The following is a 14,819-nucleotide window of genomic DNA, read 5'->3' as shown; positions in this document are numbered from 1 at the left end:
TAGGAGCTGAAGAATGCTTACCTCCAAAAGGAGGTCCCAACTGCTAAGCCAAACTGCCAATCATTCCAAATTACATCATAATGGCAAAGCTTCAGCTATTACCTCGAAAGAGGATGCCACTTTGATATATTCTTTGTACACCACTGACCATCCAGTAAATAGACACGGATTTTGTGGATAAAAACCATGATGTTATGTGACAAAAACTTTCAGATCTGTTTATGCCTTGACCCAGCAATTCTACTATTTAGAATTTATCCTGAAGAAATATCCATGGATGTGCTCAAAGATTTAACAACAGAAATGTTTGATAAAGCACTATTGATGGTAACCAAAATGAGGAAGAACCCAAACTCCAAAACAGGGAAATGGTTTAAGTAATTATAGTACATCTCTACAATAAGCCATTGAAAATAACATTGGGTTTGTTATAAAACTACATAACAATCTAAAAAGATGTTCATTGAGACACTGTTAGGAGAAAAGAGCAGACTTTGAAGATAGTATTTATAGTATGATATCATTTTTATAAAAAATATGTTTTAATATACAAACTTAGGAGACTATACCTAAAATATTAATGACTACAAATTCTATATAATTGCTATGTTTTCCTTTTTTGCTTATCAATATTAATTATATTTCCTTTAGTACTTATATATACCACTTTTACAGTAAGAAAAATATTTTTGAAATAAAATACATAACTCACAAATCTACATCTACAACCACTATGCTCCTAAACTTTAGTCCTTTGTCTCCAATTATTTCCTACAGAAGTGAGTTCTGTTCTCCACTTCTATCATTAAACTTCTTTCCCTCAGTCTTCCATATCTAAAAACTTAAAGCCAGAATAAGCATATTTTATAATTCTAGCATACCTAAATGCTCAAAACTATAGAAAGGAAAATAAATAGTCTCCAAAAAGTAATGAGTTGTAAAGAACATTTTATAGAACAAGATTGAAATTTTTGGAGAAAAAAAAAAAACTATCTTTTTGACCAGTGATGTTTCAAATTAAATATAGCTGTAAACATAATATTTGTAACAACTGCGGGTTCCATTCATTCTTTATATATCATTGGCTGAAGAAAGCCAATGACTTTTAAGGCAGCTAGTCCTAAAGTTTAAATTAAAAGAGAATATAAAATGAGATAGAATTAAGTTTGGTAAGGAGTAATCTGTCTTTAGTCCTTAAATAGGTGGCATGTGTATCTTCTATAATTAATGGCAAAATCTCCCTCACAAGCAGTTTCCAGATGCCTTACTTAAACTACAGCTAATCAGTCTCTGATTCATCATGTGTACAGGAATGCTCTCCTAACAGGCCACACTTGCTAGCTCACTGCAAAAGAAAGATTACTACCCCCTCTACTGCCATTAAAAAAAAAAAATTTTCAAATGTGTTTAATCTCTTCCAAGGCCAGTTGTTGACATACATTCCTCCCCCTAGTCAGGTTCCAACCGATGTAAAGCATCCAAACATGAACTTACATCAATCCATGATCTACTATGAGTCTACCAAAGTCACCAACAACCTTAATCACGTGCCAAGGGAAATAACAAGGAACAGGCCACTCTAGAATAAAGATGCATTTCATACCTGTCAGGGGAATCTGTTCCACTGTACTATTAGACAGCTTGACAAAGGAAACCTTTCCTAAGTGGAGAATTTGCCTCTCTCTTAATCTCATAGAAATCTTACTGCCATTGAGCTTAATTTTTCCAAATGTTACACCTTCTTCCAGAAAGAATTTATGGTAGTTACTAATAGTCTCCTGGTTCTGGAGGAAACATGTAAACTATCTCCAGAAATTTCTGTCAGGTTAAGTTCTCCTTTATAACCACGATGTAACTGAGGAAGCTAACTTTTTACTTGGAATTTATCATGTACTCCAAAACCAATTGTGTAATAATTACCTAATTCCTTCATTAATTCATGAAAGCTCACCCTTTCTACTGGCTCACAGTAAAAGAAAACTCATACTTGAATGAGTTTCTATGCAAAGACTCAGAACTTAAAGAGTGCCAGGGATATGTCCTGGGTTATATATAATGGATGCCTGAAAGCCCAAAACACATGAGGTAAAAAGAAAAATTAGTTACTCTCAGTGTAAGAACTAAGAGAATTATCTAACTGATCTGAAGAGCCACCATTCAATTGACTTTGAAGAAGGAGGTTTTCACCTAACACCAGCCATCTGTGGACTTGAGAAGTCAGCCCAGTGGAGCTTGGGGAACCTAACTGGTCTCCAATCACTATGCTGTTAAAGGTATCTTTCACTGTATTCTATAAAATCCTCTTTATTTCTTTCTGGATTCTGTGTTGGCGACACTTTTGCTTCTCCTAAGCAAATGGCTTGTTTTTAATTCATTATGCCTATAAATTCAGTAAGTAATCAAGTTTTGTATTTTTCCCCAGCTGGAAGAAAACTTAATAACAAAAGTGAAGCCCACATATACCAGGTGACCATGACTGCTCAATGGTTTCTATTTGTTCTTCTTGATTCCAGAAGTCTCTATCACTCCTTCCCCTTTCGTTTCTCATTTATTTACCTTTTTTTTTTTTTGTATTCTTTTAGATTCTATAATAACTATATGTCACCTTGGTTCTTTCTGGTAATAAGATGGAGTTCAAATAAGTAAATGTAGAAAGTTATTAGACCTTTTGAAAATTACTGGCTCGATTCACTATACATCCTATACTAAACAGCAGTTTTTGGGAAATCAAGAAGAAACACAACACCATATGCATCACAGTCAAGTATTAACTGGAAGAGATGAGCAGAAAATTTTCATATTCCCATGCAATCCAAGTTTAAAGCACAGTTTCCAGTTCACCTATCTAAATTACATTATATAGAGCACTAGAAAACAGTATATTTCATATTAGAGAAGCAGCACAAGAAATTCATGTTTTACTAGAAGAGACATGAAAAGATATAGAAACATTAAATCCTCAATTATAGGCAAGCTATATTTAGCCCCTCATTAGTTCTGGGCAACTACCCCCTGAACATAACAAAATATGAGCTAAAAGAAATAAAAAAATTTAAAACTCATCTATACTTTCATCCATTCTCAATTAGTTTTTGAAATATGATTATAAAATATTCAAAATCACATATCACATATTTAATTCACCAGAAAAGCACCACATTTTCATATAATTACATCCAAATTAGATCATCTTATGCCTATAATTTCAGGTTTTATAAATATAAAGGAGACCACCACTAATTAGTTGAAAAGGAGACAGATTGAAAAGTTTTTCTTTCTACTATTTTCTCCCTCTGAGTCATGAAAAAGTTTCTGCTGCCTTAAAATTCAAGTTCTTCACCATATCTAACACAATTGCACCTCCATTTATTCAACTAGACTGATGATATTTCTTATAAAATGGTTATGTGCTTTTGACATAGCATCAATAATATGTCATTAAATGTAGAGCTTTGATTCAGTCTGACCAAAATTTCTTTGGTGACTCCACTTCCATGTAAATTAATATTAATTATTTTTATAAGCTTTAATCTATTTTCCATAATGCAACATTTGTGACAAATACTTCAAGATCACCTATTAGCATACACCAAATAACAGTACCCACGATGATGCTCTCCAATACTGCTTGGGTTTTACATTTTCCCCCAGATTTTCCCCAGAGCCAAATATGATCTTATGAACCCAAGTAAGTCCAACAGTTCAGCTTTGAAAGTTTCTCTCTCACATAACAACACATCAAATCACTTGATCAGTCTGTAGGTATACAATAACTCTAACCTCAATTCCTTCAAGTGACCTCATAATTTTTCTTGAAATATTGAAGACCCAGATACCCAGTCACATGTGCTAAAGCAATTATAGAAGGGATTATTTATTAAACATTAATCTTGTCATGGCAGAGTACCTAGAAAAATCCCTGATGCACTTTTCCACTGAAACCTTACTGGAAACACATTTTTCTGAGTCTCCAAAGATCTTTCCCTTAACAAATCTGATAGGCCTTTCTCAAGCCTCCAATCCCCTTGACCTCTATGCTTCATTTAGCACTGTTGAAATTCTCTCCTCGCATGGTTTCCCTGGATGTTCTCTGTGTTCTTCTACTACCTCTTTGTCTCATTTGCTGACTGTTCTTTTTGCCTGCCTCCACCCCCTTGGCTGGCAACAGCTTGAAGGTTCAGAACTTGGCTCTCTGCATTTTTCCCTCAGTATTCACCACTATGAAGCCTACACCAGCACTAAATGAGCTATCGCCTTGCATAGATGCCTCCAAAATCACCCATTAGGGCTTGACATCTCTAATTGTGATTCCATATCCAGTTATTGACCATCTATTCCATATCCAGTAACTGACCAGTTACTGGTCATCTCAGGCTATGACCCCTGACATCCACAATGTAACATCGCAAAGACAGAGCTCATTTTTTTCCCACCCCCTGAGACTTTCCCAGCATCCCCACACAAAGTCCTCATTATCTTATACCTGGATTACAAAACACTCCCCTAGCACTCTTCCCACCTCTAGGTCTACCACTCCAATCCATCATGAACACTGCTGCCTAAATAACTACCATATCTATCAATTTCAGCACATAGTATACATTCAGAACCTATGACATGTTCCTACTGTCTGCTCCATCAAATCACTAATAAAATTAATCACAAATTATCAATAGCCATGGAAGTTTCATCTTGACCAAACCAATGTGTTTAAGAACCACCACTTATGACTTGCTTATTGTCATTTCCAAATCTGTGTCCTCGCACACCTTTCTTCACACTCTTCATCCTCACTTCTATTTGCCAATTTATGTTTCTCTCTTTCTTTATTATCCAGTTCAAAATTCAGTTCCTTCTTCCCTTATCCCCATATCTTTACCACCTCTCCCCTAATTGCTTGATACTTAAATATTCAACTCACGCTATGTTCTTTTCACTTATTGATATGCTTCTTGGCAAGTGATGTCAATTTGTGTCATATGTACATGTTATCTTTATCTCTGCTAGATTACAAAACTCCGAAACAAGGAATATCTCTTACTTATAATAATATTTTAGTGCTTGTAGAAAAACATCTATAACATTTTGGTGCTCTGTACTGTACATGACCAGCAGTTATCCACTAACTAGTTGTTAATTATAAATAGTGTCATGTTTGGTCAACGTCATAATCCTATATCCAGATCCTATAAGAAATACTACACATTCAATGCACATTTCAACCAGTAGTCAAAAGAGATACAATTTTCTTCAATAAAAAGTGTTAAAATATTCCATTATAGACCTTTTTTCTCTTCAGATTAACTTTATTTTTTTTATGCTCCCCACTTTAACTCATCTACTTGCTAAAAAGAAAAGGAATGATTTCTTACCTAACCTAATTACTTGCTCCTGCCTGTATTGGAAGCCTGGCTCTCCTATCTACTTTGCTTAGTGCTACCCTCACAGGCATAAGAAAGCCTATTTTCAAGGTCAGCCTAGGCCTCTCCTTAAGTCCCTGGAGTTTGAGAACCTAGAATATAATTCCACCAGCCACCCAGAAATCAAGAAGCAACCTGCATTTGAATGAAAGATACAAACAGTCATACATATTCTGATGTCAGCCATACAAAGGAGAAAGAGAGACAATTAGAATTGACTTTCTCTTACTCAGAATGGAGTGAGGGAAAAAGCAGAATACTCTGTATAGCATCTCCATGGAGATTTTTAATTGGATAAATAACTGAACTATGCAAGATGTCTCAAGTGAGGATATTGGCCTGGTGGCTCAAGATGCCCTTGAAAGCTCCTACAGAGGCCCTACCCTGCATTTGCACTCCTGACTCCTTGTTTTCAAGCCAAATCATCAAGAGCTGCATGGTCTGTATCCATTAGAAAGCAAGGCCTCTGACATTTTCAATGACTCTGACTGAAAGAAAAACATTTAGCAAACACAGGCCTAAACTGATGTATCCCAGATCTTCCACTCATTGCTTTCAATTAGGGCACCGCGCAAGATACAACGAATTTAAGTAAGACTCTTTCTGAATGCTGCTTCTTTATGGCAAATATAAATATTTATATTAATTAAATAGACTATCAAAACCAAAAGGTATTAATATGACATCATTAAGTATTAAAAGCCAGATGGATATGGACAGTTCCTAAATGTACTTTGGTAGATAGAGAATTAAAAGATATCAGAACAATATATCAGATCCTGGGAATTTCTGTCACGATCAGTAATAGATAATACAAGCTATACATAATGAAAGCTTGACTTTAGATTTAAAAAAAAAAAAAAGATGCTTCAAGTCATTTGTTCACACTGAATCTTGGTGAAATTTCGTAAATAGAAAATACTTTGTTTTGGTCCATAGTTCAGAGTAGGATACAGAACAAAAAAAAAAAAAAAAATTAAGCATTTTGTTTATTTTTTCTGTATTAAAAATGATCACTGGATTACAACCAAAACTACCAAAACCAAAATTTTTAATTTCAAATTTCATAAGGAAACCCAGGATAAGTACAAGATCAATGAAACTTATCCAGGGTGGGGGTGTGGGGGAGGGAAGCCCTAGCACAACATAAGATATATCTGATGAAAGCAAACTTCTGATTTAAAACACTAAGGCCATACTGTACACTGAAGATATAGACATGATCACTGCCAAAGGCATAAACATGAAGGGTTAAATGCCAGTTGGTATTAGTAATGAAAATATGATCCCATAAAGGAAAGATTGAATGACACCCAAAAGCCAATAAAACATGGGACAATTCTATTGCTTCTTCAGGAAGAATGGCTAACATTATTAGAATGTATGTAGACCAAGACTTAAGCCTTTCTCACCCTTTGTACTTTCACAGTGACTGAAGACTATAAAATGTCCTTTTTACCAATTTTTCTAAAAAGGGACAATTTCCTTTTATTTGGTTTTAATTTTTATACTTTGAATGTATACTTTCCTTCTAATTAGATCTCCCAGTTACTTTCTGTTCTTTCTAGAGTGAGTTATATAGTATGGCTTTGTATAATGCATATGGGTAACTTGTAATGTGCACTGGTAACTTGCCTAGAAATACTACCACTCATCCTTCTGAGAACAGAGACATCTAATTAGAAGACTGTAATCAATCCAGGCAATCTGCCTTCACACTACCCAGGGTAAGAGCATGAACTCTGGTGTCAGACAAACCTAGCTGAAATCTTGGCTCTGCCATTCACTAAGGGCATGACCTGAAGAAGTTACTGTTACTTTTAACCTCATCTGGAGCCAATTAAAAAGAAAAGGTTGTGAATCTACAAATAATAACATTTATTTCACAGTGTTTTTAAGAGAGGATAAACAGAATGTACATCATGGTCCCTGGCACATGATAAATCCTGCCTAATTTTCAAGAAAAATAATATAGGTAAGAGCATCACTTCTACCATTTATTCATAACCTTAAACTTTCTACTTCATAAAATGTAAATAACAATACTAAGTGCACAAGATTGTTACAAAGATTGATGAGATGTTGTCAGTGAAAATACTTCTTGACGGTATATCTATACACAAAAGGTATACACAAAAGGAGGGTAACATTATTCTGCTCAACTTAATAAACCGAGTGTTTCCCAGATGCTATAACCAAAGGCAACATATAATGCTTGACCTGACTTTGCACAAGGTTATAGAAACTGCTAGTGATGATTCCAGTTTGGTTAGTGTTTCTCTATCTCAGTAGGGCACAAGGAGAAACACACACGAGGGGAAAAACCAAAGTCTCCAAAGCAAATGATCCTTTGACAATACAATACAAAGCATCTAAGTAGGAGAGTAGGGAAGTAGAAAGTAAATAGGAAAGTAGGGAAGTAGGAAAGCATCAACTTATACATTCAATGCTTTTCAACGTTCAGTCTTCTGACCACTTGCAAGAGAATGCACACAGGGTGCTTTTATAAGACACTTCTGAGCAACACCCCAACCAGTTAGTCAAAATCTCTGGGAGTGAGGTCAAGAATCTGAATTTTTAACAAGACTCCAAGAGGTCTGGTATCCAATCAAGTTTGAGACCTTCTGCCTCAAAGTTTTGTTACAAAAAAAAAAAAAAATCACAAATAAGCACAGTTAGTACTTGTCATTATGGAAAACTGTTCCCCCCCCCCAAAAAAAGGAGGAAATAGATCTCACCCCAAAATTTTAATCAAAGTACAAATTTTGAAATGGATGGGGTACACAAGATTTTTAAAAAATCAAGATTGTTTTTCTCTTACAAGATTTTTAAAAAATCAAGATTTTTCTCTTACATATATCTTTTCAATGACATTTCATAAAGTAATATAAACATTGATTTACAACTGGTCATTATTCAATAGTCCGGTTTCCCTGTGCTCCAGATACTGGCACTTGCTTCCCCTTAACACTTGCACACTTGTTTGTGCCAACTCTTTCAACAAAAGTTAAAAATCAGCATACTTCAAGTTCCAAGGCTTCAAGCCCCAGCCTTCACTGAACTTGCCTGAAACACAACCACCCATCTTTTGAGGCTAGCGACATCTAATGAGAGGATTATAATCAACACAGGCAATCTGCCTTCACACTCTCCTGGTGAACCTGTGGGGAGTATCTCCACTCAGAATACTGCTGACAGTGCTTAGTCACATTCACACCAGTTCTTTCAGCCTGAAAGGTTACCAGGAACCAGTATGGGTTCACGGAGAATGTGCTATACCAAAATAGCCTCATTTCTCTTTCTGATTAAATGACAGCATTATGGGAGGGATTGGGGGGGGAGGCCCCAAGAAAGGCCCACCACCACTTCCTCAGGGGCAGAGGAGCTGGAGATTTAAGAATTGGCAATACTCTTTTAATGTAGTCACACTTACATGCTGGGAGAGTCATGCATCCCTAAGGACAAAGAAACAGCATTTGGGATGTGCCCAGACCTCATCCTGCGTCTTGTTCTTTGGCTGGTTCTGATTTGTATCCTTTATAATAAAACTGTAATCATTAAAAAAATATGCTGCACTGAGATACAGAAATACTAACCAAATTGGAATCATCACCACAGCATCATTAACCTGAATTAAGCAAAATATCTAACTTTACCCCATAACTAACTTACTTAGTGGTTACCTTATGACAAGCCCTTGAAGAAGCGCTTTAGGCTTTGGTCCCTCATAGAGTAAACAAAGAATGACATTTGTATGTCACACTCAAGTAGAGAGATAAAACTACTTGACACCTGGGTCCACTAAGGCCCTGCCCAGCTACCCAAGAACTGCAAAGATCCATTTCTCAGTACATCTTTAATCTATTGCTGCAGGATGTCAGCTGGGAAACATACTCCAAGGAATATCACTCCATAACTACACAATGGTCTAACCATTTTCCCCACTGAGGGCACCAGTCTGGATATCAATGAGTGAGAGATGTAGATTGGCAGGTATTTACCCAAAGTGACTAAAGCAGGAAACGCCAGAAAACCAAAGAGGACTAGAGGACTAGTGTGAAACTGGATATAAGAAGAAAACTCAAAGTATAAGAAGACAGAAATATACAAGAAAAGAATGAGGAGCAAAACCACTCACGGGAGCAAAGAGGTTCCAAGACCAGGATGTATAAGTGGGTCATCGTCTTCGTTTAAAGGCAAAGGTTCAGAAAGATGTAAACACAAAGAGAGCTGACTGATGAACCACAACCAGCTCAGAGAAGTAACGCACTATTCTATTTGACATTGTTAGCAATGACTTGGAAACTTAGAATAAGCTTATAAAAACATCGAGTCACCCAAAGCTAAGAGATTTTACAATTCCTTCTTATTTTCAAGGGTTATCATGTGAGAAAAGGAAAAGGGATTAATTGTATTATGAAGGGCACAATTAAGACCAAAGGGTCAAAAAACCACTGGAAGGCTGACTCTGATCCAATGTAATGAAAGGCATTTTAACAATTAAATTTGTCCACAAATGGAATGGACCACAGTGCAAGCAATGAGCTCTCTGGCCCTAGGAGTGTGAATTATGGTCAGCTGGAAAAGTCGTCACAAGGATTTCTGCTTTGATGAGAGTAGCTGGCCTTTAAATTCTTTGTGCTCAAAATTCTTCAAAAAATATTTTGGGAGAAACCAACTCTTTCTACCATGAAAGGAGTAGTAATGAATCTGGCAAAGAGTATAACATCTAAAATGATCCCAGGCTGAATTACAAGTAGAAGCCCTTTATTTCCATTCTGGGAATATAACTGATAGAGGCTTATTTTTACCTATGACATCATACTACTACTAGCACTACTCCTATTACCCTTATCACCATGGGTTAAGTTTCCAACAGAAGTTTACAGACTTTATAAGTCAAGACAAAGACAGAAGAAAAGGACCCTATTCCTGAAAGCTCACTACTGAGAAAATATGAGATGATTGTTCACTCTCCTCCTTCAGCATAGAAAAGTAAAAGAAGGAGGGACCTGCAGGAAGAGGACTATAAAAAGCTCACTTGGGTCTGAAAGGATGACACCGTGGACCAGCCTGGGATCAGCTTACACTGAACTCTGCACAGAAGTTCCCTAAGACCTGGAACACATACAAAACCAGTGGAAATTTTGTAGAAGAAGAGTAATCAAAGTTCCGGACCCAATCCGATTTCTGTAAATAGCAATAAATTATTAACAAACAGGTACAGTTTGGTGGTCAACAGGCATGAATCTTAAGAAAAGAAAGTGGGGATGACAGAGCAATAATGTTGACTCAAAAGCCACTCTCCCAACAGCCTAAAATTTTCTTCCCTGAAAATGACATACAGAGACCATGGACTTGCACTTATAAGACAAGAGTGGCCTTCATACCAGGTCCTGCAGAGATTCTGCTGCCTGCCCACATACAAAGACTAAGACATTCAAAGCAATTGAGGCAGAACTAGTTCAGTCTGTGTGATTCTGAGAAGCTCCTTCTGTGAGTCAAATGTCAGGACTGCACACATTTCAGCTTCTAAAGACACTCTGTACCTAGATCATGCTCTTATTCCAGGAGACATCACCATAAAAAGGCACATAAAGATCAAAGATAGAAATGAGGTTTTCATTAAAAGGCTTCCCAAGACAATGTAAGAGAAATAAGGATCAGGGGAGGAGGAGAGAGAGGATGAAGGTCATAAAGATATTAAAGAAATATAAAACACATCAGCAGAGCCATGGTCATTGTTTGTTGCTGCACAGAGCCAGAGCAACAGTTTTAGGTTGTCATAAAAGACAGAGTGGCAGGACATTGGGTAGGTATTTACATAATAAAATTTTGCTCATCATATTTATAACCAAGTCTATTAGATATTAGACCTCAGCTTAAATGTATTGGTGCCATTTTCTTTGCATATTTGAAAAATCCAGTCACCAGTCATGGGTGTTTCAATCATTTATAGTGAGTGGCATGGTCGTGGTTCAGTTAAAATCAGCTTTAGGGCTGCTTTTTTCCCCTAATGCAGCTACTTGTTTATTTGCCATACACTACAATACACTGGCCAAATGGGTTGTTTTCTGGCTTTCCACTGAGCCCACTTGTAACTTTACCAAGCCACAGCTTTTTCTTTCCTAAGAGCTCAAATAGTTTTTCCATTACTTTTCTGTTATAACCCCAAAGTAAACTTTTCAAGGTTTTTTAACAGGGTTCATTAAAAAGACGCTCTTTTTCAGAACTTGTACCACTGAGCAAGAACTGATATTCTGAAACAAGAAATCTAAGAATGAAATAACGTGCATCATGCAGTCATCTCACTCAGGAAATTAAAGGGAAACAAAAAACAGAGAAAATAAGGCAAATGCCCCTTACTATTAATCCCTGATGTTGTGTATTGTTCAAGACAAATCAACAGACTGCGTATCATTGGCAATACTAAGATATTTCTAATGGACTGTCAACTCCAACACACAATATTTAATGTGGCAAATATTTCTGAGAGAGAATCAATCAATTAATCACTGTGGCATTAGATACATGGAAATGCTTGACACAATACATATTCTATATATCAAAGGGGGCATTTCCACAACGCATTACAGTTTTAAAAATGCTCTACTGAACATCAATTATCATTTCTCATATCAAGGTTTTATATTCTAATCAAGAGAAAATGAATGCTGAATCGTAATCAACTCAACAAGAGAAAATGCTGCCATTTCACAAAGAAATTTCACAGAACTATGAAATACCAATATGGAAGAGATCAGCTAGGGACCAAGACCCTGGAGCTCATATTGATTATCTAAGTTACAGGAAGCCATAAAACACTTATTACAGGTCTGGCAAATATTTAATCCAGGCCTCCTGATATCGCCTTGCTGCTCTTTCTTCTACATGATGTTCTCCTCAGAACAAAATTCAGATGCACTCATCTTACCTAATCATTCTTCAGCATTGTATTAAATATGAAGTCAGACTCCAACGCCACCTTGCAGACCTTAAGTAGAGCCCTGCACTGACTCCAGGCCCACTGCAGGACCCTCAGTGCCAAACACAAGCTATAGTGCCTGCTTTGTCGTCCAACTCCCAACCAAGGACAATGCATTCAAGTAGCAATCAGGAAATAAAATTTAGGATGGGAGATGTAAGAGTTCTTTAGATTCCTGTTCTGTTTGGTATCTTCTAACTCTCACTTATTTAAGTATTCAGCAGCACCCCTCAAAAAACAAGGTATCAAATTTATATTAACTTCTTCCTTTTTATTTCTTTGCAGCACCCACTTCTCTGCAGGAGATATTGTCTGATATAAAAAATACACAACATAACAACTTTGCATGGACTTATTACACCTACACTTTGATGTAGACAATAACTGTTAAAGGAAAAGATTAATTTTAAAAACAAACCTTGGCCTAAACCTCACCCCTGATACAAAATGTGACTCAAAATAGATCACAGATTTAATTGTAAAATTTTCTTGATTTTAAATAACAACAAAGGGAAAAATCATCAGAACTAGGACTTAGTGGAGAGTTTTTAGACATGATTTAAAAACCCGTAAAAGAAAAAAACTTGACAAACTAGATTTCATCAAAACTTAAAACTTTTGCTCTGTGAAAGACCCTGTTAAGACAATGAAGAGACAAACTATGGGCTGGGAGAAAAAAATTTGTAAATCACATATGAGACAACTCATACCTAGGATATATACAGAACTCTCAATAGTAAAAAAAATAAAATAAAATAAATAACCCAATAAAAATGGGTAAAATATACAAAGACATTCCACCAAAGAGTGTATATATAAAGGGCAAACAAGAATATGAAAATATACCCAACCTCACCAGCCTTTAGGAAAATGCCAGTTAAGATTATCCCTATACACAAATTAGGCAATCCAAATGAAAAGTAGTGACCCCATCAAGATACTGGTGAGGATGCAAAGAAACAGGATTGCTCATACATTGCTGATAGGAAAGCAAAATGGTACAACCACTCTGAAAAATAGTTCGGCAGTTTCTTAAAAAACTAAACACACATTTACTAAACACACAGCTGAGCAAGCGCACTCATGGCATTTATCTCACAGAAATAAAATGATGGCCATTCAAAGGCCTGTACATGATTGTTCACAGTAGCTTTTTTTGTAATAACTTGAAAATAGAAATAACCAAAATGTCTCTTAGTAGGTAAATAGTTAAACTGTGTTACACCTATGCCATAGTTTTCTACTCAACAATAAAAAAACAATTTGCGACAACTTGGATGGATCTCAAGAGCATTACATTGATTAAAAAGAAACGAATCTAAAAAGTTCACATACCATATGATTCATTTATATAACATTCATGAAAAATGACAAAATTATAGAAGTGGAAAACAGATTAGTAGGTGCCAAGGGTTGAGGAGGGTGTGAAAGGGAAGGTTGTAACTATAAAAAAGAAGCCCTAGGAAGGTCTTCGTGGTTTGTGGTGGTGGTTATGTCAATTTAGACAGGGGTGATAAAATGACATGGAACTATATAACACACTATAGCATACCAATGTCAATTTCCTGGTTTTGATATTACACTCTTATTATATAAGATGTAACCATGGCAGGAAATGAAGTAAAAGGTACATAGGACCTGTATATACTCTCTTGCAACTTCTCGTAAATTGTTATTTTTTTTCAAAATAAAGTTTCTTTTTAAAAAACTATATTAGGGATCCCTGGGTGGCGCAGCGGTTTAGCGCCTGCCTTTGGCCCAGGGCGCGATCCTGGAGACCTGGGATCGAATCCCATATCGGGCTCCCGGTGCATGGAGCCTGCTTCTCCCTCTGCCTATGTCTCCGCCTCTCTCTCTCTCTCTCTCTCTCTCTCTCTGTGTGTGACTATCATAAATAAATAAAAGTTAAAAAAAAAAAAAGTTTAAAAAACTATATTATTCTAGTTTGAACTGCCACAGATCATTCTAGACTGAATGCCACAGTCCCTCCCCTTGGAAAGGTCTCCACCTGAACTTAGAACTCACTCCATCACTAACTGCTTTGGAAGCTCTAGTTCTACCCCCATTTGCTTTCATTTTGCTCTTCCAGTGTCTCTTAGCTTCAGAAGAATTTGGCAGCCACATCCTCATGGATTTGACCCTCAACCTCATTCTTTCTGAAGAAAGAAGGTAATTTTTTCCACTCTTCTAAAGTTCTGATGTTGGTGGAAATTCAAGTTATTAGAAACTGCTGCCCAATAACGGAAGGAAATGTGGTAGAGAAAACACTTGTTTGAATGCTAGAGGCCTAGATTAACTCTTCAGGCCACCTTGGCCAAATCCCTTTTCCTCAGTCACCTGATACATTAAATGTGGAGGCTTAACTGTGTAATTTATATGTCAGCCTCCCATCCATTACTACTGCCCTCAAGGCA

At 36.4% G+C, this 14,819-nt stretch overlaps 1 protein-coding gene and 1 long non-coding RNA gene across 5 annotated transcripts in view; one reads left to right on the top strand and one right to left on the bottom strand.

Annotated features, from left to right (window-relative positions):
- Nucleotides 1-14,819, bottom strand: part of SLC4A4 (solute carrier family 4 member 4) — a 343,869-nt gene that overhangs the window by 240,236 nt on the left and 88,814 nt on the right. The gene's annotated exons all lie outside the window — the stretch shown is intronic.
- Nucleotides 1,976-14,062, top strand: LOC144283771 (uncharacterized). Its single transcript, XR_013352343.1, has 3 exons — nt 1,976-2,273; nt 7,310-7,395; nt 12,691-14,062. It is a non-coding gene; the product is annotated as an uncharacterized LOC144283771 (long non-coding RNA).

Source organism: Canis aureus, chromosome 14, assembly GCF_053574225.1.
Source record: "Canis aureus isolate CA01 chromosome 14, VMU_Caureus_v.1.0, whole genome shotgun sequence".
Classification (NCBI taxonomy): Eukaryota; Metazoa; Chordata; class Mammalia; order Carnivora; family Canidae; genus Canis; species Canis aureus.
This window is presented reverse-complemented; position numbering and strand designations above follow the sequence as displayed.